Genomic DNA, 27,055 nt, shown 5'->3' on the forward strand with positions numbered 1-27,055 from the left:
AAATGAGTCTGGGGAGAAGAAGCACATGGAATGGGGAACAATGATGGAAAGAATGACTCTAAACAGAAATCACTGGACACTTACATGGGCATGTGAAATTGTAACCCCCTTGTCCAACCTTTTAAATTTAAATTATGGATAAAATACTCCTTGATAGTTTTTGAAAGATAGATCATATGAACTTCCTTCAGAATGTACAGGAGATTACAATATTTGGGTATAATCAACATCAAATGAAATAGTGGAAGAATCCATAAAATCAAATATACTTTTCATTGAATGCTTGCAGACAATCCTCTGTGGTAGGCCCTGATCCAAACAGTGAAAATTACGTTTTCATAGAGGTAATTGAGAATGTCCACATCTATGCAAAATGGACCAGGGATTATCAGTGCTCATTAGAGTGAATCCAAAAGTGCAGATCTCAACAACTGTGCCTGGTGTTACTAGATAGATGATTCATCCTCAGGGCTTTTGGCAGGCTCTGCTGAACCAGATGGATAATGCAAGCTCAGTGAGTACTGGTTTTCCCCGTGCATTCTTCGTTTGAGGCCCTCCTCAGTGTTGATAGATGACAGACCAATAGGGGAGGATTGAAGATAATTGTTGATGTTGTGTGCAGCCAATCAGAGGAGAGGTGAGTGATGCTGTATCCAGTCAGAAATATACTTCTCCTGTCATTTGTTACATCGTGCAGCTATCTGTGCCCTCCACTAAATTCTAAACTCCACAAAGTCTAACACTCTGTTATTTTCATTCTCCACCTCTCCCCTCTTTCTAAGTCTACTCCTAAGTAGTAAGAGTCTGATAATTTGCTCAAAAAGTAATAGTTTCAAAAAGAAAGAAAATAATTAGTATCTTGTAATCATTATAAGATTTCGAAAAGCACCAGGCTTTAATCTAGTTGTTATATATCATGCATTGGTGTGTGATAAGTATTTCAATTCTTATAAATCTAGGAAGGAGGCCAAAATTAACTCAAACACTAAAGAAAAGAGAGCCTGCATACCAAGAATATAACACTAACTAGATTTTTAAAATGTATACCTAATGTGTCAGCAACGAGACATATTTTCATTTCTATATTTATTCAGTGGCCAGATATTAGATGAAATTTAGCTCAATGAATATTTCAGCAAGGAAAGTATTTTAACAAGCATAGAAAGCTAGAGATATAAATGTCAGTCTGCTTTTAGATGATTGTCATACTTGGAAAATGTCCAAAACAATATGCCACCTAAATTAATTCTTACCAGTTTTTCAGTTTTTCTGCTTCTTCATTATTTGGGTTTAAGAAACTTCTGAGAATAGCAAAAAACATGAATTGATTTCCTCTACTTCCACGTGTTCAGAAATCTTTGGGAAAAAATGACTGATTTTTATCAACATTTGCATAGTAAATATAAGATGGATACATGCATATATACATGGGTAAATAGCAGAATATGGGATAAATTGATCTGTGAACAAACTATATCTCTTCTTCCCCTGTACAAGCCACTTTTTGCAGAGGATTTGAAGACATTGCTCAAAAGTTAGAAGGAAAAAATAAGCAGATTCAATAATTATCATTTATGAGAGCCTTAGAATTGATATGTACTACTCTCAATTTAATCAGCAAACCTCATTAGGCAGGCATTACCATCATTACCATTTCTAAAGATGAGGAAACTGGCAAGAAGAATTATACAAAACAGCAAATAAAAAAAAGTCCTGTATTACAATGAATCCCAAAATTCCTCATGTAATTACCTTAAATCACATAACATTCTCTCATGCATCTATCAGTCTAATTTTCTGCCAGCCACACCCCTTGAATGGGTTGTGTTAAATGGAGTCTGTTAAATGTGTGAAACCAAATCAGAAAAAAAGAAACCAAAGCAAAAAGGTCTGGAGCATGACTCAAGTGGTATAGCATGAGGCCCCAAAGTCAGTCCTCAGTCAGACAGAAAGCATGCAGACGACAGAGACAATAGGGTGGACTACTATAATAGTAGTAGACCTTGATCTTCAAATATTCAGACTATTGCTTTTTATTTTTCTTAGAAAAAATACCTAGGATAGTTTTCATTTCATCTAGACTACAATTCTCTACATTTCAAGATTAACAGCCATAGTTTTCAATTGTTGAGACCTTCTGCAGTAAGTATTCACTTGACACAACTTACTCTCCTCCTAATAGATTTCTGAAGCAGGCATTGCTCTTATCCCTGTCATATATGGAACCCAGAGAGTACGTCCACAGCTCTCTGTGCTTCTGAATGACCCTGAATGGTGTCCTAATCATGGGGCTTTGAAGTTCCAATAGTTCCAGCTTCCATTATCTGCTTGTCCAAACCTTTGATTTTTCATATCAACAAAGATACAGTACATTGGAACCTCTCAGTTGTTCCGACGTAATCTCTTATTATCGTATTGACCAACTCTGGAAGAAGATTTAAACACTCAAGTATTTAAATGCCTCAAAGATTAACCAACCAAACTTGCAAAGTATTTTTGAAAAGGACTTTAAATGGCCTAGAAAACTTTCCTCAGTGAGTAGTCTGACAGAAATCACTTTCGTTTTGCATTCACCTTTTCACTCAATATTAGTTCTGTACTTGTTTACTGTAACAATTTCTTGTTGTCTTTCATTGGCTTAAGCCTTAACATGTATTCTGATTATTAGATAGTTTGAGTGCCTATTTTGTTCCAAAATCTAAAGAAAATTTCAACATATTAAATGTTTATCAGCTGCTTAATTTAAAGAATATTGACTGGGGGTGGGGGAGGGAAATGGGGACCAAGACATGAGAAAGGGTATCAATGTTTGTGAAGTAATGCACCTTCTGGTGAATATAATGTAACCCGTCTATTAATTTCAATAAAAATATGTGAAAAAATAATACTGACAAGGAAATCTATGTATAGTATTCCACAATCACCTAAGCTACAGACTGGTCACTAGCCTTAGACCATCCTGCAGTGTTAAAAGGCTGCCTTTAAACAGTAAATGAAGGCATTTTTGAACACCCTTATTGAAATTGGTAAAATTCAAAAAGAAAAGAATACCAAATGGCAACAATATTGTGCTGCCATTAGCTTTCGAAAATAAAAGCATATAAAGACCATTAACTATCCTCAGTAAGGGGAGAAATATTTTGTATGTATTAAATATGTTTAATAACCTGTTACCACTTTGGTTCTATACTACAGAATTATAAGGAAAACTCCAATAATTTGAATCCAGGTGAAAAACTAGATGACAGATGTTAGATAGATAGGCAGAATACATCTTTAAGCATATTTATTATCCCTACACAGAGAAAATTCCCTGAACAGTTAGCTGTTGTAGTATATGCCTCTAACAGCCTGGGCACTGTAACAACCCTAACATCAAAAGTTTCGGAAAGAACAAGTTCCTGTGCTAAATCTGTATGTTCTTATCACTATCTTTTATTACAAGTAATAGTTAAAGAGAATTGAACTCCGCACTGTCTTGAACAAACTGAATCCTTATTTCAATTTTAATTGTCAGAATGTCAGGCCGAAGGGAATGAGATCTTTCCCTATACAATGAAAGAACTCACTGTACCTTGATTCTTTTCAGCAAGGGATACAGATAAAAAGCAAAACTCCCATTACTCTAGAAAACTAGTCTCTAATTTTTTTTCTTTTTAAGAAAAAGTTATGAGCCTCAATTTCTGCCCATAGCTCCTGGAAATAGTTCACCATATGGAGCTACTGCAAGATTTCAATGTCAAAACTTATCACAAAGGACTTGAGCTTTATCTCATTGTTCCAAAGGCCAATATTATGGGAAGACTTGAACTAAAGATTGAGAGCAACTTAGATATCTCTAGTGACCAGCAATACGGAAGAATTAAGAATTACTGCTACAGATTTTTTGGCCCTGTGGTGTTGATACATAGTGCTTAAATCATTCATATTCTTTGAACTCCAATGAAAAATTCTCATCAAACAATGATGACATTTTCATCTCATCAAAGTTTAATCACAGGAGTATTGTAATCCTGATTTTCTTCACCTCAGTTCAAGTTGAAAGTAATTGTCAGACGTCATTTTAATTCTAATCATTACATCCATCTTACATGTTCTCTCTCTTCTCTCATTATTACAACCCATTTTCTTCTCTAAGAGGCATGCCAATTTTTTCTACTATTCAAGCAATTTTTTAAAAAACTTTGTCACTTACTTAAAGATCATACATGTAAAGCTCCTTTTAAACTACATTTGAGATAAACAAATTAATGTGTATGGAAAACTTTCTCTCAAAATATTGAAAGACATAAATAGTAGTAAATTCTAACTTGAATTGTTTGATGTTTGGTGGTCTGATAGTGAAATTGGAAAAAAAAAAAAACTTACTTCCAGAATAATGGCGTAGGACAGAAGCATAGAGGAAAATATACATTTGTCTAACATTCTTCCATTGGGATATACTAGGAAAAATGCAACAACAATAACAACAAACAAGCAAACAAAACAAAACCATTAGGACTTTGGGCCCAAAGCATGGAATTTGAGCTGAGGAATGAGAACAAGATTGCTCCTTTCTGCAGATGGAAGGGTAGTCCTCATCACCACATCCAACATTATACAGCAAGCCAGCCTCAGAGTTCAAGAGGACTATGTGATTGGGGACATAAGGCCTGCTTTATTCTCTATGTTTGCTTTCATCATCTGGAGAGGAAGAGAGAAGCAAACAGAATGACAGAATGGTAAATTTAAGGAGGCATGAGATCTAATTAGATGTAGGAGTCTGTGGCACACAGGATACAAGAAAATATATATTGTGGGGCCTTCTAAATTATCCTGCCTCAGTCTATTAGTAATGTGCCAATGAGTGACCTGCCTTTAGTCATGTTGAAGTCTTCCACAGTCTGATCAAGGTTTTTGTGTGAATGTTGTTTTGCTTTGTTTTCCAGTCCTGGGCTTGAATTCTGTGCTTGGACACTGTCCTTGAGCTTCTTTCCCTCAAGGCAAATGCTCTACCATTTGAGCCACAGCCCCACTTCAGGCATTTTTGAATATTTTACTGGTTTCTTCCCTGGGTTGGCTGAAAATTGCAATCCTCAGATCTCAGCCTCCTGAGTAGGTAAGATTGCAGGCATGAGCCAGCAGCATCTAGCTTGATCAAGGAGTTTTTCAATTAAGAAATCTGGTTTATTTAGTAAAATCTAGGAGATGTTCTTTATTTTTATATCCAACCTACATGCATATGTATTTGCAAAAAGACACCTTTGGAATCAAAGATATGGATCCTCAGCCGGAGCAAGTCACCCCTCATCAAGCCAGTCCACTCAGAGCACATTGAGCCCACAATCCTCTCCAAGGTCTGGTTCCAGGATTTCTGGCAATAGTAAAATCTGGGAATGCAGCTGGTCGAGGTGGCTCACGCCTGTAATCCTAGCTACTCAGGAGGCTGAGATCTGAGAATCAAGGTTCAAAGCCAGCCCAGGCACAAAAGAAACTGAAACTCTTATCTCCAGTTAACACCTAGAAAATGGGAAGTGAGGCTTGGCTCAAGCGTAGAGTCTCTGAGCTGAAGAGCTCAGAGACAGGGCCCAGGCCAAGTTCAGGCTCCATGGCCCACACAAAAAAAAAAAATCTGGAAATGCCTAGATATTAATATAAAATGGCATATTTGTTTATAATCTACATATCCTCGCATATAATTCTATCATTTACATACTATCCTTCCATATACTTTTATCATTTTTGGGTGTTGAGCCTGGATGCTGTACCCAAACTTTTCTGGAGCCACAGCTCAATTCTTTCTTTGAGCGGGGAGAGGAGGAGTGTTTATTAGAGATAAGAGTCTGATGGACTTTCTTATCTGGGCTGCTTTGAACCTCATCTCAGCTTTCTGAGTGGCTAGGATTACAGTCACAAGCTACCAACACTGACCCTTCCATATACTTCAAGTTACCTCTAGATTGCCTATAATATCTCACACAATGAAAATGTTTGGTAAACCATTGTTATCCCAGATTTTTAGGGGAAAACTGATATGAAAGTGTCTATACATTAGTATAGGTATAGATTGATTGTGTGTGTGTGTGTGTGTGTGTGTCTGTCTGTCTGTCTGTCTGTGTCTGTGTCTATGTGTATACACGCATGCACATATGCACTTATCCTGGGTACTGAACTCAGGGGCTGGTCCCTGAGTTCTACAATTTCTTGTTCATTAGTTAATTCCAGATCATGGACTTTCCTCATGGATGTTCCTACCTGGCTGGCCTGGAACCACAATCTATTTCGTAAATAGCAAAGATTAAAAGTGTGAGCCACTGGTATTAGGCTGGATATGATTAAAAATAATCTTTATAGTCCATGGTCAGTTGGCTCCATGAATGTAGAACTCATGGTTTCAGAAGGCCAACTTTAGGTACACTGTCCTCCTCAGTGACTGGCTTAGAGAGAGCCTGAGGAAAGTTTGTTTGATCGTTATCTGAGAAAATAGTCACTATTCTTAAAAGCTGGTTGTGATAATTTTATAGCAAACATGGACATAATAACTTCTACAATTCTTGTATCTGGGTATCTTTGAAATATAGTTTATTGTTCTTCTCATCTTAGGTTGAAATCAATTCTTATCTAACATTCTTTGCCAAATAGGAAAGGATCAAAGTGGGTCCTTGAAAAATGTTTGAGTCTATTCCTCAAGAGGTCTTATAGCATCAGCTCTCATCTTCTTAGGAAATTAAACTGAAAAAAAGCCCAGTCTACTCTACAGGTTACAGCACCTCCTGGTTCTGAGGCCATTTCTCCAGCCACAGCAGCTCTGGCCAGACTATCTTTGACCATCCAGATCTACTCAACTGACTGAAGGTGGTAGAGTGAATCAGAGAGAACAGTAGCAGACCTGCCTCTTTGAGCCTAACTTAAATGTCAACTTATAAAATGGTGAGGAAAACAAAATCCTGGTTGTTTTCAGACATGGCATTTTGTTGTGGTAAGTTTTGAGGCCATAATAAATAACAGATGTTTTAAACACACATATGGACATTTCTATCCTGTGGACTTTGTTGTGTGAAGAAACAATATGCTAGCTCTTACAGCTATTAGGATCCATACCTCCTTCTTGGGGAAAGCAAAGTAGGAAGAAGAAATGAACCTGATCCTTCATGTTGACACTGAATTGCTGAATTAGCCACCCTCCTTCTATTCTTAGGTGGTAAGACATAACCATTTTTTCTCATGGTTTGAAATACTTTTGTGTTTTCTCTTATTTGGAAAGAAAACTGGCCTTCGGTGGATTTCCATCTGACTTTAGATGAATTAAAGCCTGTTTATACTTGGATTAGTTCCTGCTCATCCTTTGTCTTCACAGCTCAAGGTTGCCCCTTGTTCCTCCCACTCCCCAGACATCACACTTGTCTTGAACTTGGCTAATGAACTTGAACATGACTCAAACAAGTCAACTCCCATCAGGGTCTTTACATCTTCTGTTTCTTCTGCCACAAGCTTTCTATGAAGCCCATCACTAAGCCTTCATCTCAACCTTCTCCTTTGAAAAATGTACATGTTGAGGTTGGAGAATTATCTCAGTGATGGGCCAAATAGTTAGAACATACAAGGTTCTGGGTTTAAATCCCTCAAGAGAAGGAAGAATAAAAGTAAGGAAGATATGAAAGAAGAAAGAAAAAAGAAGGAAAGGGATGGGAAGGGAAGGGAATAATAATAATCTACTAGGCCCATACTATTTAAAAGTTTACTATCCCTTCTTGCTTGTTCCCATACCCTAAGACATTATTTTGAACTTGTACTTCAGCTTGACTTTTTGTTTTTCTTTGCATGTGTTTTGTTTTTGCTTTAAAATTAGAAACAAAATTTTTCCATTATTTTTACTGCATCTATCACTTTAACCTCAAAAGCCTTCATCCATTAGTTCTTCTTACTATATTATTTTCTTTCTATATTATCTGGCCTAAAGAAATCTATGCAAGCCGGTACCTGTGGCTTATGCCTATAATCCTAGCTACTGAGAGACTGAGATGTGAGGATCCTGATTCAAAGCCAGCCCAGGCACAAAAGTCTATGAGATTCTTATCTCCAATTAAATACCAGAAAACCAGAAGTGATGCTGTGACTCAAGTGGTAGAGCATTAGCCTTGAGCTGAAAAGCACAGGGACAGCACCCAGGCCCAGAGTTCAAGCCCCACCAATGACAACACAAAAAGAAAAATCTATTCAACACTTTTTCTACTCCAGTCTGAACTGGAGATCCGGATATTCATGTACTTGTTCTGTCATCCTTGCACTGGCATTCACCATCATTAAGAGGTTCCTTTTCCTCCTCCCAAGTGCTAGATTTGTAAGCATGTATCACTATGCCAACTACTATCAAAAATTCTTGTTACTGTGAATAGTGCAGAGATAAACATAGCTGAGCAGGTGTCCTTATCATATCTTGGGTTATGATGTTCAGGGTAGATGCCCAGAAGTGGTATGCCGGGATTGTAGGGAGGGTATATTTTCAGTTCTTTAAGAGACCTCCACACTGCTTTCCAGAGTGGCTGAACTAGTTTACAATCCCACCAGGAGTATTATGATAAGGACACCTGCTCAGCTATGTTCATCTCTGCACTATTCACAATAGACAGGCAATGGAAACAATCCAGTTGCCCTACTGCAGATGAATGGATACAGAAAACGTGGTATATATATATATATATATATATATATATATATATATATATATATATATATATAATGGAATTCTACAGAGCCAACAGACAAGATAAAATAATTGCATTCGCAAGGAAGTGGATGAATCTAGAGCAAATCATGTTGAGTGAGACAAGTCAAGACCAAAGGAACAAAAGGCGCATGGTATCCTTAATATGTGGCTATTAGATCCAAACAAGAGCGAGGACTCAAAAGTTGCATACCCAATGCTATGGATATGGTACTGGAAATATAAACACAACTACATAGAAACATACAACATAAAAACTTACGACTCTATAGATATAATGTTTTACTACATAGATTATTATGTATCTATGATATACAAACCCTCAGCCTAATTTTGATTATGTTCTAAAATCTAAGTGCCAGTGATTGTATGTAGAAATTCCCTTCTTGACCACTTGTTTATTAAACATGTCATTTGAAATATGATGTAAAAATCAAGGTTAATAAATTCTTTAATAAAAAATTTTTTAAGTCAACTGGAGTGTGAAAGTCCATCAGATACTTATCTCCAGTTAACCACCAAAAAGCTGGGAGTAGAGATGTGGCTCAAGAGAGGCTTAAGCAAAAAAGCTCAATAGCAGGAAACTGACACTTGAAAGTGTAGGGGGAGGTAAAGGTGAAAGGCAAGGTAAATGAACACGGGAAGGGGGTAGAAAATGCAGCCATCATATTCAATGCACATCCTATGAAATTTTAAAAATTGAGTATAGGGGTTGAATTGATGGTGTAAGGGTTGGGTTGAGATGGGTTGGGGAAGAATGATGAAAGGGAGGATATGAATCAACACTCAATGTATTTATAAACTGATTTGTTAAATGATAATTCATTTGTACAACTACTTAAAGATAATCAAACATAATTTTTAAAATAAAAACAAATTCTTGTTACTTATACTGTATTTTTTTTTTGCCAGTCCTGTACTTGAGCTCAGGGCCTCAGCCCTGTCCTTGGACTTTCTCAAGGCTAGAGCTCTACCACTTGAGCCTCAGCACAACTTCCAGCTTTTTTCTTTTTTTTTTTTTTCATTTTTTATTTTTATTTTTTTTATTGTAATTAGTAAAAGGGTTACATGATATTTGCCACATAGAAGGTGCATTAATTCACATACCCTTTCACAAGTCTTGGTACCCATTTCCCTCCCCCCCCACACCCCCCACCCATCTTGGTTATCCCCCCTTCCCTACCAAATTTCAAATATCCAAATACAAATAAATTCAATACATCAGATAACAAAGTGAGATACTATAACAACATGAGATAACCAAGGGACAGCAAAGGAGATGAGAGACAACATAGTACATTAAGGACAACAATCATTCATTATATGGCTTTTGTTTCAATATCCTGGAGGTCCTTTCAATTAGCTTCACATTATATGTCCTTATGTATCAAGATTTTGCTCTATTGCAGATGTCTGCTAAGACAGCCCAAGGTTTCTACTGATTATGATGAATGAGGGAAACCATTGAGCCTAAGTTCCTTTGAGTCCGGCTTACTTCACTTAATATGATTTTTTCTAAGTCTTTCCATTTCCTAACAAATGGGGCTATGTCATTCTTTCTGACAGCAGCATAGAATTCCATTGTGTACAAATACCACAACTTGTTGATCCACTCATCAACTGAGGGACATCTAGGTTGGTTCCATATCTTTGCTATGGTGAATAGTGCTGCAATGAACATTGTTGTGCTAGTGGGTTTAGTATGCCCTTGTTTCTGGATGGTTGGGTAAATGCCAAGTAGTGGAATTGCTGGGTCATAGGGGAGTTCTATGTTTAGCCTTTTGAGGCACTGCCACACTGCTTTCAATAGTGGTTGAACAAGTTTGCACTCCCACCAACAGTGTAGTAGTGATCCCTCCTGGCCACATCCCCTCCAGCATCTGTTATTATTTGTTTTCCTGATCCTGGCCATTCTAACTGGAGTGAGGTGGAATCTTAGAGTTGTTTTGATTTGCATTTCTTTTATGACCAGAGATGTTGAGCATTTCTTCATGTGTCTATAGGCCATTTTTGTTTCTTCTTCAGAGAAGACTCTCTTTAAGTCTTTGGCCCATTTTTAATGGGATGATTGTTACTTTGCAGGTTAGTTTTGGAGTGATTCAATTTTTTGAGTTGTTGATATATTTTAGATATGAGGCCTTTGTCCATTGTTTGGTTGGTGAAGATCTTCTCCCACTCTGTAGGCTTCCTAATTAATTTACTAGCTATGTCCTTTGCCATACAAAAGCTCTGCAGTTTAATGCAGTCCCACTTATCCAGCCTTTCTCTGATTTGTTGTGATTCTTGGTCCTTATTAAGAAAGTTTTGACCTGTGCCCAAGGAGGCCTAGTGTATCTCCTATTCCTTCCTGTAAAGTTTTCAGTGTGTCAGCTTTTACCTCCAGGTCTTTGACCCATTTGGAGTTAATTCTAGTGCAGGGTGACAAAGAAGGATCCAACTTTAGTTTTCTGCAGGTGCTTAACCAGTTCTGCCAGCACAACGTGTTGAAGAGGCTATCTTTCTTCCATTCTATTTTTTGGCTCCCTTGTCAAAGAGCAGGTGACTATAGGTCTGTGGTTTAATATCTGGGTCCTCAGTTCTATTCCATTGGTCTTCAGGCCTGTTCCTGTGCCAGTACCAAGCTGTTTTGAGAATTATAGCTCTGTAATAGAGTCTAAAGTTTGGAATTGAAATTTCTCCGGCGCTGTTCTTTCTGCTAAGAAGTATTTTTGCTATATGGGGTCTTTTATTATTCCATATGAAATTTTGGATTGCCTCTTCTATTTCTTTAAAGAATGACATTGGGATATTGATGGGTATTGCGTTGAATTTGTAGATAGCTCTTGGCAAGATTGTCATTTTCACAATGTTGATTCTTCCAATCCAGGAGCATGGGAGGTTTTTCCATTTCCTTAGTTCTGCTTTAATTTCCTTTTTTAGGGTTTTAAAGTTTTCGTCAAAAAGGTCCTTTACATTCTTAGTTAAGCTAATTCCTAGGTACTTTATTTTTTTTGAGGCTATTGTGAAAGGAGTTTCTTTCCTGATTATTGCCTCGTTCCTCTCACTGTTGGCGTAAAGGAAGGCAGTTGGTTTTTGAGGGTTGATTTTATAGCCTGCTACTCTTCCATAGTTTTGAATCCGCTCAAGGAGCTTGGGAGTAGAGTCTATAGGATTCTTTAAATACAGAATCATGTCATCTGCAAAGAGGGATAGTTTTATTTCCTCTTTCCCTACTTGGATCCCCTTTATGTTTGCTTCTTGCCTTATTGCACTGGCTAGGAATTCTAGTACTATGTTAAAGAGGAGTGGAGAGAGTGGGCATCCTTGTCTCATTCCTGATTCTAGAGGGAATGGCTTTAGATTTTCACCATTAAGTGTAATACTTGCAGTGGGTTTCTCATACACAGCCTTTATTACATTGAGGAATGTTCCATGGATTCCTAGTTTCTCCAGAGCTTTTAACATAAAGGGGTGTTGGATCTTGTCAAATGCCTTTTCCGCATCTATTGAGACAATCATGTGATTTTTGTCCTTGCTCCTGTTGATGTGTTGAATTATATTAATTGATTTGCGAATGTTGAACCAGCTTTGCCTCCCCGTGATGAATCCAGTTTGATCATAGAGTATAATTTTTTTGATGAGTTGTTGTGGACGGTTGCCAGTATTTTGTTGAGAAGTTTTGCATCGATGTTCATCAAAGAGATAGGTCTATAGTTCTCTTTCTTTGATGAATCTCTGTCTGGTTTGGGGATGAGGGTTATACTGGCTTCATAGAATGAATTTGGTAAGGAACCTTCATTTTCAATTTCGTTGAAGAGCTTGAGGAGTATTGGTGTGAGCTCTGCTTTGAAGACCTTCTACAATTCAGCTGTGAATCCATCTGGCCCTGGGCTTTTCTTAGGTGGAAGTTCTCTAATTGCCATTTCTATTTCAGAGCTTGAAATAGGCCTGTTGAGTTGGCTTAGTTCTTCTTGGTTCAGTGTGGGTATGTTAATATTGGCTAGGAATTCATCCATTTCATCTAGATTCTCAAATTTGTTGGCGTAAAGGTTTGAGAAGTATTCCCTCATGATATTCTGGATCTTGGTAATTTCTGTCGTGATATTACCATTTTCATCTGTGATTTTGTTTATTTCGATATGCTCTCTTCTTTTTTTGGTAAGATTTGCTAAGGGCTTGTCAATTTTGTTAATTCTTTCAAAGAACCAACTACCTTGTTTTGTTGATTCTTTCTATAGTTTTTTTGGATTCCAAATCATTTAATTCTGCTTTGATTTTAATTATTTGCTTTCTTCTACTGGGATTAGGGTTGGTTTGTTGCTCTTTTTCCAGGATCTTAAGGTGAGATATTAACTTGTTGGTTTGCAATTTTTCCAACTTCTTCTTGTAGGCACTCAGCGCTATAAATTTTCCTCTGAGTACTGCCTTTGCTGTGTCCCAAAGGAGTTGTTTTTTTGTGTGCTCCTTACTGTTCAATTTCATAAACTGTTGGATTTCTGTTCTGATCTCTTCGATGACCCATTGGTGATCAACAATGTGTTGTTCAGTCTTCATGAGTTACAGGGTTTTCATTGGTGGAGATGTGTGCTCAGTTCCAATTTGATGCCTTTGTGGTCTGAGAGTGTGCATGGAATAAATTCAGTGTTTCTGAATCTGTCCAGGTTTGTATTATGGCCTAAGATGTGATCTATTTTGGAAAATGTTCCGTGTGCTGCTGAGAAAAACGTATATTGTGTTGTTGCTGGGTGGAATATTCTGCAGATGTCTGTTAGATATAGTTGGTCTATATAGTTGTTCAGTTCGAAGGTTTCTCTGTTCAGTTTTTGCCTTGTTGATCTGTCCATAGGTGAGAGTGGTGTGTTGAAGTCCCCGACAATCACTTTATTTCGATCTATGTATGGTTTCAGTGTAAGTAAAGTTTGCTTGATGAAGTTCGGAGCTCCGGGATTGGGTGTGTAAATATTTAGGATCATTATGTCTTCCTGGAGGAAAGATCCCTTTAGTAGTATGTAGTAACCTTCTTTGCCTTTTCTTACTAATTTTAGTTTGAAGTCTATTTTATCTGATATGAGGATGGCAACTCCAGCCTGTTTATGGGGGCCATTAGCTTGATAGAGTTTATTCCAACCTCTCACTTTCAAAAGATGATTGTTTTTTGGGGTAAGATGTGTCTCTTGAAGACAGCAGAACGATGGCTCTTGCTTTTTGATCCAACTAGACGGCCCATGCCGTTTAATTGGAGAGTTAAATCCATTGATATTGAGAGTTAGGATTGAGAGATATTTATTAGTTCCTACCATTTTTAAAAGCTTTTATTAGGGCCTGTGTCTTGACAGTTCTTGTGGTCCTTAGGTGGTATGCTCTTTAGGTGCCATTTCTTTCCCTATATTGCATTTATTTTGGTTTTCTATGTATAGAACATCTTTCAGAATTCTCTGTAGTGTTGGTTTTGTTGCGACATATTGTTGCAGCTTTTCCCCGGAATGGAATGTTTTTATTGTTCCCTCCGTTATGAATGAGAGCTTAGCTGGGTACAGTATTCTTGGTTGGTAGTTATTTGACTTAAGGGCATGACATATATGCTTCCAGTCACTTCTTGCTTGCATGGTCTCTGCTGAGAAATCTGGGGTTATTCTGATTGGTTTTCCTTTATAGGTTACTGAACCCTTTTCCCTGGCTGCCTTTAGGATCCTTTTTTTGGTTTCTATTGATCCAGTTCAGATACGATGTGGCGGTGGGATGTTCTTTTCTGGTCAGGTCTGTTTGGGGTTCTAAAAGCTTCTTGTATCTGGATTGGCCTGCCCTTCTGGATATTTGGGAAATTCTCTGAGATGATTCCCTGAAGTATATTTCTAATACCATTGACCTCTTTCTCCACGCCCTCCTCAATACCAATTAGCCTTAAATTAGGCTTCCTAATTGTATCTTGGACCTCCTGAAGCACTCTCTCATTTTTCCTAGATTTGGATTGACTCATTTTCTGTTCTTTCTCTATAATAACTAAATTATCTTCAGCCCGGAAATTCTCTCCTCTGCATTGTCTAACCTGCTATCAAAGCTATCTACTTTATTTTTCATCTCCCTTGCTTCTAATTGCTCATTTTTGATGCCTTGCATCTCTTCTTTTAGAGCATGTATGGATTTCTTTAGCGCCTTGATTTCCATTTGAGTGGTTAGCTCAGTAGCTTTATTTTCTTTGAACATTTGCTGGAGTTCGGTCACCTTTTTATTTGTGGATTCTATGAATTCATCCATCTTTCTTTGAAAAACCTTTATTATGGCCTCCTTTATGGCTTCTTCTTTTTCACTTATCACTTTGTTTATGGTTTCCTCTTCTTCAGCTATGGCTTCCTCCCTTATCTCTTTCTTTATATTTTCACATTTTTCATTAATGATGTTTATCAATTGCATTTGTACAGCACTTGGAAGACTCTCCTCTAGGTTTGCCAGTGACTGTTCCATTGGCTGTTTACATTGGGTGAGAGGGGTGGGGGATGTTGTTTCTTGATTTGACACTTTTCTTGAGTTTCTTGTTCTGCCCATTTGAAAATGGGAGCAAGATTAATACTAAACACGATTATAGTTTTTCAGATATAACCAACCTAGACCTCTGTAGCTGGCAGACTCTAGATGTTCACAAGTTTTGATTGGTGTTATCACTCTTTCTTTTTGTGCACTTACAGACAGTCTAATACATCCACTGATAAGTGAATTATACCCAAAACAATAAGCCTCTCAATCCAATCTCTATTGTCTTTAAGTCCCTCTGAGCCTAGAGAATAATTAAACACCTAGATATACAGTGTTGCTCAACAGCCATCAAGTGTAGATCCATGCAGTATAAGGTCAGGGGTAAGTAGGTAGAGTATTTGAGTACAAAGTTTGGAAAGTATTAGAATAAAACTTATGTGTTGCTGCACGACTAGCTCTTAGCCCAACCAGTGGCCTCACAGTGGACCATGGGATGGGTGTGCGAGCTTCCGTCTGAGCGCGGTTGGCGGATGTTTTCCTGTGCTGCTTCCAGGGGCGGCCCTAAGCCAAGGGTCTGGGGATTGAGAGTTTCAGGGGCTCTCAGCAGGACCAGCAGGAAACCCCTCTGTTCCCAGGGGTGGGGCCCAGCTGAGGAAGTGGGCTCCAAGGGCGGAGCCTCACCTTTTTGATTCTCAGAAGGGGAGCTTGGCTGCTGGTCTGCCCTTCAGATCCCTGCTGTGTTTCCACTGCTTTGTCAGAGTCTGTGACTGTGGGGGGCCCCTCGGTGCTGTCTTGCTCAGGATTCCCAGCTGGAGGATGCCCCACTCAAGAATTGAGGGGGGGCAGATGCTGGCTCCTATTTACCCGCACCCCCTACCCACTGTTGTAAGTCAGGGTCCCAGTGCCCTCCACTCTCCGGATCCAGTGGCCTGGGAGAGGAGCCTGGTGGGTGGGTGGGAGCTGGGACAGCTCCGCCTCCCCTGGTGGGGTGCTGAGTCTTAGGGTCTGCCCGCTTGTCAGTCTCCAGTCAGAGGGCTGGGGGTTAAGCCCGTTGGGTGGGTGGGAGTTGGGACAGCCCCGCCTCCCTTGGTGGGGTGCTGGGTCTTAGGTAGCCTGCCTGTCAATCTCCAGTCAATGGCCTGAGGGAGGGGGCTGTTGAGGGGAGGGACAGGATTCTAAATTCCTTGCCCCCCTGCTCCCGCCAGTCTTTCTCGGGCGGGGTGTTGGGGTCTGAGTTAAGTTCTATTGCTTGGCACCTGCTCTGCTTTCCCGATGTGTTTGGGGATGCCTCTGCGTCCGTCTGCGGGTGCTCCACGGTGGTGGGGAGTCTTTCACTCCCCTCGGGTCCCCACCGCCGCCTGTGTTCTGCGTCTGGGTTCCACTGCTTGCTGTTCTGGTTCCGCGTCTGGGTTCCGCTGCTTCCGCCGTTCGCTGGCCCGGTTCTGTGCTGGTTTCTGCAGCCGTTGGGCTCCCGCCTGGCGCCCTCCACTGCTGCCGCTTTTCGTAGCTTGGAGCCGGCGCCTGCTGCCGCTTTCCCAGCGTGGAGCAGGCGCCTGCTGCCGCTTTCCCAGCATGGAGCAGGCACCCGCTCAAGTCGCTTTTCCTGGCTTGGTCCGGCGCCAGCTGCTGCTTTTCGCGGCTTTCCGAGGCTTTCCGAGGCTTTCATGGCTTGGATCCGGCGGCAAGAGGCGTTCCGAATTCTTTGAGAAAGTTGGATGTGAGCTTTATCTGGATTTCTTTTCTGGTTTGAGTCCTTTTCTGTTGCTTTTTGAGTTTGTTGTTGTGGATTTCTTAAGGTAGTTGGCTCGTGGGACTCCCTGGTTCTCTCTTTTTGTCAGAGAGAGCTAGGCAGCGTCCCTGTTGTCTTGGCGCCATCTTCCTTCCTCCCTTCCAGCTTTTTTCTATGCATGTGGTACCAAGGAATCGAACCCAGGTCTTCGTGCATGCTAGGCAAGCACTCTACCACTAGGCCAAACTCCCAACCCATTAAACTGTATTTTATAAAAATTCATTGACATGAAAGTCATTAGAATAGCTCCAGAAAGTGGTATATGTGTAGCACATAGATATCATTCTATAAATGCGAATTGATTGAGGACTATAGTCACTGCTTTTCTTCAATGAATGGTTATACTCAAGTGGTCAATTATTTCTCCTTTCCAAATGCGATATAAGTATTGGTGGTTGTAACTTTAATTTTAGGTACAAATTAAGCAGTAAAACAAAAATGCTATAATTTGATACAAAGTACCACTGAAAGACTTTTAAACTGCTTTTAAAAAAATGCATGTGGAATCCATGTCGTTTCTGTTATTTAAGTGTTGCCTTAGATAAACAATCAAGTGAAATATGCACTCAGAAGATGTCCCAATGCCATAATTTTATTTAAAAACACATGGTTCTATGAGTTTTGTGTCATTTCTATTACCTTTGTATCATTTTTTTTTCTGCCAGTTCTGGGCTTGGACTCAGGGCCTGAGCACTGTCCTTGGGCTTTCTCAAGGGTAGAGCTCTATCACTTAAGCCACAGCATCATTTCTGACTGTTTTTTTTTTCTTCTATGTATGTGGTGCTGAAGAATTGAACCTGGGTTTCCAGGCATTCTAGGCAAGCACTCTACCACTAGGCCAAACTCTCAGCCCTGACCCTTGCATCAATTTTTTTCTTTTTTTATTAAAGAATTTATTAACATTGATTTTTTTTAAGAAGAAACTGAAGCCAGAAAAAAGTTAAGCTGGTTAGGACTTCTTATTGTTCAACTCAATTGCAACATGAAAAGTAAACAAATTATATTCCTGTTCTGAAATCCTATATAAATAATGGAAAATAATTTGATTTCTCAGTTACCTCCAGCAATCATTTTGTAATTATGCAATTAGATCATATTATTGCATTAGGATTTCCTTACTGAATCATTCCTATAGTATTACTGAATGTATTATTACTTATTCAAGACAGAGTAGTTTATAAAAGGCTGTAAATGGGATATAGAGAACAAACATTTGAAATAACATAAAACTCACTTAAGTGAATACTACCTCAAATGTGCTTTCTTTCGAATCTATTGTTGTGGACTTCATTGATTTATCATACGTACTACCTTCTATTGCATCTACCTCCTGAAAAGATTTAAGGAGAATTTCAATATTTCAAAATTTTCCATGTACATTGATTGAGGTAAAAAATAACAAAAGATGTGGGCAGAATGATAATTGCATGTAGAATCAGAGATGAATGACTTGCTTCATTTCAAATTACAGTTAGCCCTAAAATGTCTGATCCCAAGTTAAGAAAGGAAATGTAATAGCTTGTATTAAATCTTCTGTAAAGAAAAAGCAATGTATGTGTGTGTGTGTGTGTATGTGTGTCAGCATTTCAAGAGTGTAAATAATTAGCTCACATACACTGAATGTCTATATGTGCTAGATATTTCCCTAAGCTCTTTGTGTGTGTGTGTATGTATCCATAATGTAATCCTCATAACAGCATTGCAAGATAGACTCTAATCTTTGCTTTATACATTAGAAAATAAAAGCACAAAAATGTAAACCATATTCCTAGTCACAGCCAGAAGGCAGTACCTATCACTTAACTCAGGCTGTCTACTTCTACAGTCCAGCTTCAAACCATCACTGCTATAAATCTTCATCGATGGCCACCTATGGCCAAAAATATCTCCACCTCTTAAACCAGCATTCAACCAAATCCAAGGTGGTGTTTGCTTTTTCTTTACCCTCAGACGCACATGGTGCTGAGAATCACTAAGAGTTAGTTTTCAGGCCCCACAGCCCGTTGAAGGACCCTCCCTTGCAGAAAGCCAGTGGTTGGATGTGAGTGAGGACAAGATCAGAGAGGAAAAGAAAAGAAGTGACCTGACACAGAGCACTTCCTGCCTCCAGGTCAAAAGAAGATAGACAAGGCTGAAGAACAGGTCTGCCCTATACACATAGCTGGTTTCCAAACAAAATATCATCCTTCAGAGTAAATAACAATTTAGAGGATAATCTTAGAGAAAATTTTGGATTTCATAAAAGTGAGGGATGACGGCACCAGAATCAATTCCAAATGTATCAAAGACCTCAATGTAAAATCAAATACCTTGAAAACAGGAAGGAATGAGGAACACACTCGGGCTCCTTGGCATAGCTTGAAACTTTCTTAATAAAGACCCAGAAGCACAACAAATCAAAGAAATGTTGGATAAATAGGATTGCATAAAACTACAGAGCTTCTGCATGGCAAAGAAGATAGCCAGCAAGATAAATAGAAAAGCCACAGAGTGGGAGATGATCTTCATTAGCCATATAGAAGACAAGGCCTCATAGCAAAAAATATAACTAGAACTCAAAAAATTAACCCCCCCAAAATAAATCTCCCCATTAACACTTAAAGAGAGACTTCTCTGAAGAGGAAATAAGAATGGCCAATAGACACATGAGAAAATGCTCAACAAACCTCACTGGCCATAAAAGAAATGCAAATCAAAACAACATTGAGATTCCACCTCACTCCAGTTAGAATGCCCATTATCAAGAAATCTAATAATAACAGGTGCTGGTGTAGATGTAGCAAAAAGGAAATACTATCACACTGTTGGTGGGAATGTAAGCTGGTTCAAACACTCTGGAAAGCTATATGGAGTTTCCTCTAAAGACTAAATAGACAGCTCAATGTCCACAAACATAATCACACTACAAGCACAACCATGTTCATTGCAGTATTATTAACATAAATGAGATACAGAACAAACCCAGATGACCCTCAGTAAATGAATGGATCAAAAAGATATAGCACGTATTCAGTGTAGAGTTCTATGCTTCCAACAGAAAGGATGACATTGCCTCATTTGTAAAGAAGTGGAAAGACCTGGAAAAAAAACCGTATTAAGCAAAGCAAGCCAGGCCCAAAGAAATGTAAGTTGCACGGTTTCCCTAATTTGTAATAATAACTAAATCCTTAGCAGAGGATTACAATAACTCACTTTCTAGGTATTTATGACCATACATAATGAAGTACATCAAAATGAACTCCAATAATTGGAAGAAAGAGATTTCTATAATGTTCTATTTACAGTTATTTCTTTTTCCTTTTTTTCTCTTCTTTTTTTTTGTTTTTGTTTTTAGTTTGGAGGGGTTTATTTGTTTTGTTTTGTTTGCTGTAGTTTTTGTCTTGTGTATATGTTTATCTGATCTGCAGAAGAAAAAGTGAATCACTGAAACATCAGGACATGTATGAACTAGTGCCACAATGATGCTTAACACATTGTTAGCAATGAACCTGACAACTTGAGAGGAAGGGGAATGGCAAGGGGAAACCAGGAGAAAATGAGGAAAGGCTAACAATGTCCAAAAAGATATGTACTCACTACCTGACATATGTAACTTTAACCCCTCTGTTTATCATGGTGACAACAAAATTAAATAAGAAAAAGAAAGAAATATACTCATCACCTTACTTATATAACTGCAGCCCCCTCCTTGTTCATCACGTTTACAATAAATAAGAAAAAAATGATAAAATAAAATTTTCAGATGAAAAAGGTGGGATATGTAGTCATATTGTCTCTCCCACCCCCCCTGGACAAACATTTTTTTGCTCATAAATACATGTGTTCCCTTTAAATGTACGGTGTTTCTGAATCACATTGTTCTCCCACCCCAGGCTGTCTCCTTTACCAGATCCTCTCAGCTTCACCCCCTAGTTGCTGGAGACACTTGAGACCATACCCCATGACTGGATCACAGTGAAACTGAGCTTTGGGAAGTGAATGGAAGCAGACCATGGTACTATGAAAATAAATATGAATGAACACGGAATTTAATGTTTATCCTCTTTGAGAAATCACTGTGTACCTGGTGTACAGCTGGTGAAATATGTCTACATGTAGATTGAAACCAAGTAGAGAACGCTGACGGCCTTTCTGGGACTGCGGCTCTACATGGGGCAAGAAGAAACGTTTTAATATGATGAAGAAATTGAAAAAGAGGGGGAAAAGGAGAGAAAGGGTGAAGCAAGTAGTTATTTGATAGAAGGTCGTTTCTTAGGATGTGACTCTCCTTGACCCTTTCAGGAAATTCTCAAAATCTTCAAAAGTGCAAGGAAAGTGGAAGGGAGGATGGGAAGCAAGAAGGGAGGTAGAAGGGGAAGGAGGAAAGAAAGTAGGGAGGGAGAAAAAGAGGAAGGGGAGGAATCACAAAAGACACTCTACCTTGTCATAAAGAGTTTGCTCTATGAACTGGTGAACTCATCCCTCAGATTGACACTAAATCAAGTGAAGTAACCTGTATCAACAAAAGATCCCCAAGATAGAGAAGCTCCAAAGGAAGAAGGCTGAAAGAACTTACAGACTAAACCAAGTATTCTGCACTCTCATAACCTGGCACGTCATGTTTCAAGCAGGGTTTACGCAGATCTCAAAAGGTACACAGTGTCCCAGCTGGCACTGAGATTTCTCTAACTTTCTCAAAACAAATCTATTCCCCATTCAGCCACAGTGAGGGTCAGAAGGTTGTCAGCAAGTGTGATAAAAGCAGTAGATATGATTCAGTTTAAACTCAGTCTCTAGGGCTAGGAGTATGGCCTAGTGGTAGAGTACTTGCCTAGCATGTATGAAACACGGGGTTTGATTCTTTGGTACCACATACAGAGAAGACCTTGAGAAAGCCCAAGGACAGTGGCCAGGTCCTTAGTTCAAGTCCCAGGACTGAAAAAAACAAAAACCTTAGTCTCTAATTTGGGCATTAATGGTTCATACCAGAGAGATACACAGGAAGCTAAGATCTGTATTATCTTGTCAGGAAAGGCCATGAGACTCCTTATCCAATTAATCAGCAAAAACAAATTTTAAAGGCCAGGCTATAAGTGAGGCTCCTCTAATGGTAGGACAAAAGACAAGAGCAAGAAAACTGATCGAGCATAAAGCCCTGAGTTCAAGCCACAGTTCCAGAACAAGGTGAAAGTGAGAGAGGTGAGAGGAGATTATCCCTAAACAAGTAGCATTAGCCACTTATGGTAGTATACACCTAATCCCTGCACTCAGGAGAAAGAAAAATGTTCAAATCTGACGCCAACTACGTAGGAACTACCTCAAAGAGACAAATAAATAATCAGCCACCTACATTTTATTAAAAGTTTTCTTAGTAATTAGAAAGCTTTGGCTATTATTCCTTGCTCTCCTACACACGCACACGCACACACACACGCGCACGCGCGTGCTCGCACACACACACACACACACACACACACAAACTTTAAAAATAAAAACAGCAACAGCAACATCTATTGCATATGTATCTTGGTATTATACAAAGTTACTTGTGTTTAATCTGAAAGAATTACAATGACTTGATGGGAAATGTTTTGTTTGTTTGTTTAGGGAGAGTAAAAATAGACCTCACATAGGGATAACTGCACTACTACAAATCTCTTGGGAATTACAATATAATTTGTTTTTCAACTTTGAAGAAGACATCATTCCTCAGAGGCCAGGTGTTTAGGATCAGGAATATGACAAACTGACGATCAAAGTGGCATTGATGACAATGAACAACAATCGTAATCAGGAGAAATAACAATGATGATTGTAATAATCCTGGAGGTGCCATCGGAGCAAAAAACGTTGCCATGGAAATGGGTTAAATGAGAAGTGGGGAGGTTGGAAGATGTAGAAAGTCCGTCACAATGAAAAGCTGTGTTCTGGTACTTGTGAGAATGAGCTCGTGGGTTGTATCTTAAAGGCAATTCAGATGAATCACAATCTTTTGTGATTATACACAACAAAGGTAAGGACAAAATGGCTTACCAAAGTGGGATAGGATAAGCTGAGATGATGCTGGTGAGGCTATTTGCCTTTAGGTTCTGTCAGCGAAACACGGCTGCACAACACCTTTTTCTAATGGGAATTCAGGATAGCTGCACTGTGTGGTATGCACACCACAAAATGAAAATACTCCAAGCATGGTAATGCTTTTCCATCTTCAGAGATGTCTGCATCAGTTCAAGTTTAATAGCGGCACACATCGTTCTTTGAGGCACAATAGTGAAACTTTCTGAGTCCAGGATGAAAATGTGAATAGATATAAAAATCTCTAAGTGATTTCCCAAGAACATAAAGAAAATGTTGGCACAGGGGGAAAAAAGTCAGAAAATCCATCTGGATTGCTTTTAAGCTTGGCAATTGTATCTTTGGGGTATTCTTCTTGTTTAAAAACATTTGTCACAATGCTTTATGACTATATGTGAAATCATTCTTTGTGATAGTTCCACACACTGGCAAACACTAAGAAGAAAAGCATTACTTGGTATAAGGAGCAGAGAGCTCACTATGAAAAGGAAGTAGTGGAAAATCTAAACCCCAAATGGGTAGTTACAGCTGTTCACAATGATGTACCCTCTGGGGAGACCAGAGAAAACCTCACCAACCAAGTACCTGCCTTCAGCACTCAGAGACTTGAACCTGGAATGACAAAGTAGCAGGAAGCTGGACTCCTGTTCCTAGTATAGGCTGTTCCCTATTTCCCTTCCTGTATGTAGGACACTAGCTACAGAATTTCTTCTTTCTTCTGAGTAAAAATATTGTGATAATAGACATGTGCTCTCTTTCAGCTATGTTCCAGGTGATCTATTAGAAATCATTATTTAAGTCTCCTTGTTCTGTTGTTCTCTAAAATTGACTGTTCTGTTGTTCTCCTCAATTAGACTGCATTAACCCATACTTATTAGTTCTGTTTACCTACAATGGGAAGTTTCCTTTTAGTGCTGGAAGTTCATTATTCTATGTTCTCCTGGATATTTGAGCTTCTCTTGAGATGTCTTCTGTTATCCTGATGGGTTTGCCTTTGTATGTGCCTGATTATATCCCCTCTCGGTTGCTTTTTGTTACCTAATTGAACCCAAATGTTCCATACATAGTTGTTATTCTGGATTTTCAGGAAGTAATGATAAAGAAAATCTGACAAAAATTTAGAAAAGGTGAAAAGGTTAGTGAGTATATTCCATACTTATAGTTCTGTGTTTATATTATTATATTTTATATTATAATGTGCTTATCTTTCTATTATTCTATACCTCTTCCAAAGGACATTAAGAAAAGCCAGTTTAGGATCCAAATACAATTAGTTATGTTCCATCGTCACCACTTAGAGAGCACTGGGGAAAATTCAAGGAAAGCATGTAGCTAATCACCAAGAGTACATGGTAACTTTTGCTACCATAGTCTTTTTGAGACATGTGTTCATGCTAAAGAGAAGTCATTCATTGGTACCGAAAAATTGTCTAACTTAATCACTTTTCCCTGGAGCCAGAACACTAACTCCAGAATGCTGGCAGACACAGGAGTAAGGTTGCGTCTGGAGGACAGCTGGTGAGGGTGAGAGAATCTTCCATCCTTCCAACAAGAATCCCTGGAAATCTTCAGAAAGACACTGCCCCCCTCCCACAAAGAAATTTTAGCACTCTCTAAGGGTGAGCAGTTAAAGACTCTCAAAGGGCAACATGTTACAGCCCTGGGACATCTGATGCCAACAAGAGGTAGACACACCAGCCTGAATCAGAAGACCTCCTAAGTCACAGATCTACTCCAGACCACTTCTGAGAGCTCAGCACAGGGCCACCTCCACAAAGTCCCTCCCTGCTGCTAATTTAGAATTCTGCAAACAGGCTCACACAAACGCTTCACCTCTCTTCATCTCTAGTGATTTGCTTTCCACTTATCCAGCCAACTGCGAGAAGCATCTCTAAGTAATATAAACCACATATTCAGCTATCAAAGTCTTCAGTATTCCCGGTCGCTTTGATTTCACTGAAAGCAATCACTCAAAGGACATCTTGTAAGCTGCTCTTCCAAACAAACAGACTAGCAGGAAGCAGGAGGAAGTGATTTGAATTGTAAGAGGTTTCCCCCTTGAAATAAGCTTTGTAGGAAAGGTTACAATGCCGAGAAAAGATAAAAGGGAGCAGAGTTGCATGTAGAGTTGAGAATGCCTTAAAAATCAAATACAATGACAGAAGAAAAAAAAAGAAGTGTTAGGAATCTTGCCAGATGAGTGTGGGGGGGGAGTGAAATCTCAGCCCTTCATTCTTTCATGGAAATTTCTGTCTCATGGGCTCTGAAGGCTGATGTCAAAGGGTGGGCAAGCACAGAGCAGGGCCGCCATGGGGAAGGTACAGGGCACTCCCTGTCAAGGTCGGCCCTATCATTAGGCAGAGCAGGCAGTAGCCAGGAGCCACAAAAATATGAGAAGTAATGAAAACACATAGTGACGAGATTCTGTGACTGACCCCAGGCTGGCAGGCACCAACATTTTTCAGTCCACCCGGAGCAATAAAAGTCTTCATCTCCAACCTTCAATTCAATCAGGTACATTCAGTATTGATTTCCAACTTAAATTACACTGGGAGATATTTTTTACTACAATTGTTAACTACAAATATTTCCCATTGTTTATAATACGTATCTTTTTAGAAAAAGAACTCAATAGAGGTATATACTTGGAGATACTCTGTACTCAGACATGTTTAATAAGCAGATTTCATTGATTTATATATTTCTATTTCCTGAATAAAGATTCACAGAGTTTCTAACACAGACCATATTTGAAAGGAGTTTGAGCTGAATTTGTTTGAAGGCAAGCGGTATTTCCAAAGGGCTGAATTTCTGAATGTCAATATACGACTATACTACTACGACTAGCAATAATAATAATATAACAATATGTACAAGAAGACTTGCTCATTGATGTATAAGGTATTACTTATTTGGTCATAAAGATGCAAAAATTCTCTCTGACCTGATGTTCAAACACTTAAGAGAAATTGGGGCTCTCAATACCCTCTGGGAAATATAGACCAAAGCTAAATGCCCCTAGATAGAAGGCCACTTGTTAGTATATCCACAGTGTGAGGCCTTGGTCTGCACTCTATTCAGCAACAGGGAACAAGTCCTGATTCAAAACCCACTCCCCCATGCTGTTGTACTTGTTACTATCATTTAATTAAATATGATTAGAAACAATTCGCCTGAACATAAGCAACAAAAATCTCCACTCTCCATAAAAATCCTACCAAATACACTTGACAAAGCCTAAAAGATGGGTCACTTTTCAAAATAATGTCAAATCAAAACAGCAGGATGCTCATAAACAGATGGAGGAGAGAAAGATCCAGAAAATGATTGACCAGAATTCTAACGTGGTCCCTTCCCTTGGAAACTGAAGCTGAGCTTTGCAAATGATGCTGTGGTGTGGATGTCACTTGTGTGTAGAACTAGGGAGGAACATTACTCAGAGGTTCAAGCTCAGGGGTAAAGTCTTCATCCACATCACAAGGCTGATGAACTAAATTATAATTGCAGGCTCCAAATTTAAATGAAATCTTTAAGAGTTGTGTACACTATTTCTTAGGATTTCTTAGGCTTTGACATTTTTCCCCCTTTGGAAGGGATTAAAAAGGGTAAGAGCTTTATTCTTTATTTTTACCTAAGAAAGGGAGTTGAACTGCATAAGAAGATGGCCTTCGGGGGTTATAAAGAGGTAATTTCCGCTTTCTTGTGTTTTCAGAAGCATTCTTACTTTGGGGGACACAAGACTACTTCATTTAACTTTCCTTATGGTCTTTCCATCCATTGGCCTTTGTTTCTAGGTCACAATTCCCTCCCCTGCTATGGCACATTGTCACTGTACCTCCCTTAGGAGCCACAGTAAGAGTAAGATGGAATATGATCTTTAATCTTGGAGAGTCCTAAAAGGAACGTTGAGAGGTAGGGACTCAAACTACTCCCAGATGAAACATGGTGACTGGAAAAGCCATAAAGCATGCAGTGCTGTGTATGGGAGGTTGCCTCTTGGAGAACAATTGAGGCAAGCCAGACAGGGCTGAGAACATTGATTATTCCTTTGCTGTAAT

At 39.0% G+C, this 27,055-nt stretch overlaps 1 long non-coding RNA gene across 4 annotated transcripts in view; it reads right to left on the reverse strand.

The window, feature by feature from the left end:
- LOC150049812 (uncharacterized) overlaps positions 1-27,055 on the reverse strand; it is a 107,160-nt gene that overhangs the window by 32,934 nt on the left and 47,171 nt on the right. The gene's annotated exons all lie outside the window — the stretch shown is intronic.

The sequence above is a fragment of the Megascapheus bottae genome, chromosome 19, assembly GCF_031878675.1.
Source record: "Megascapheus bottae isolate mThoBot1 chromosome 19, mThoBot2.hap1, whole genome shotgun sequence".
Taxonomy (NCBI): Eukaryota; Metazoa; Chordata; class Mammalia; order Rodentia; family Geomyidae; genus Megascapheus; species Megascapheus bottae.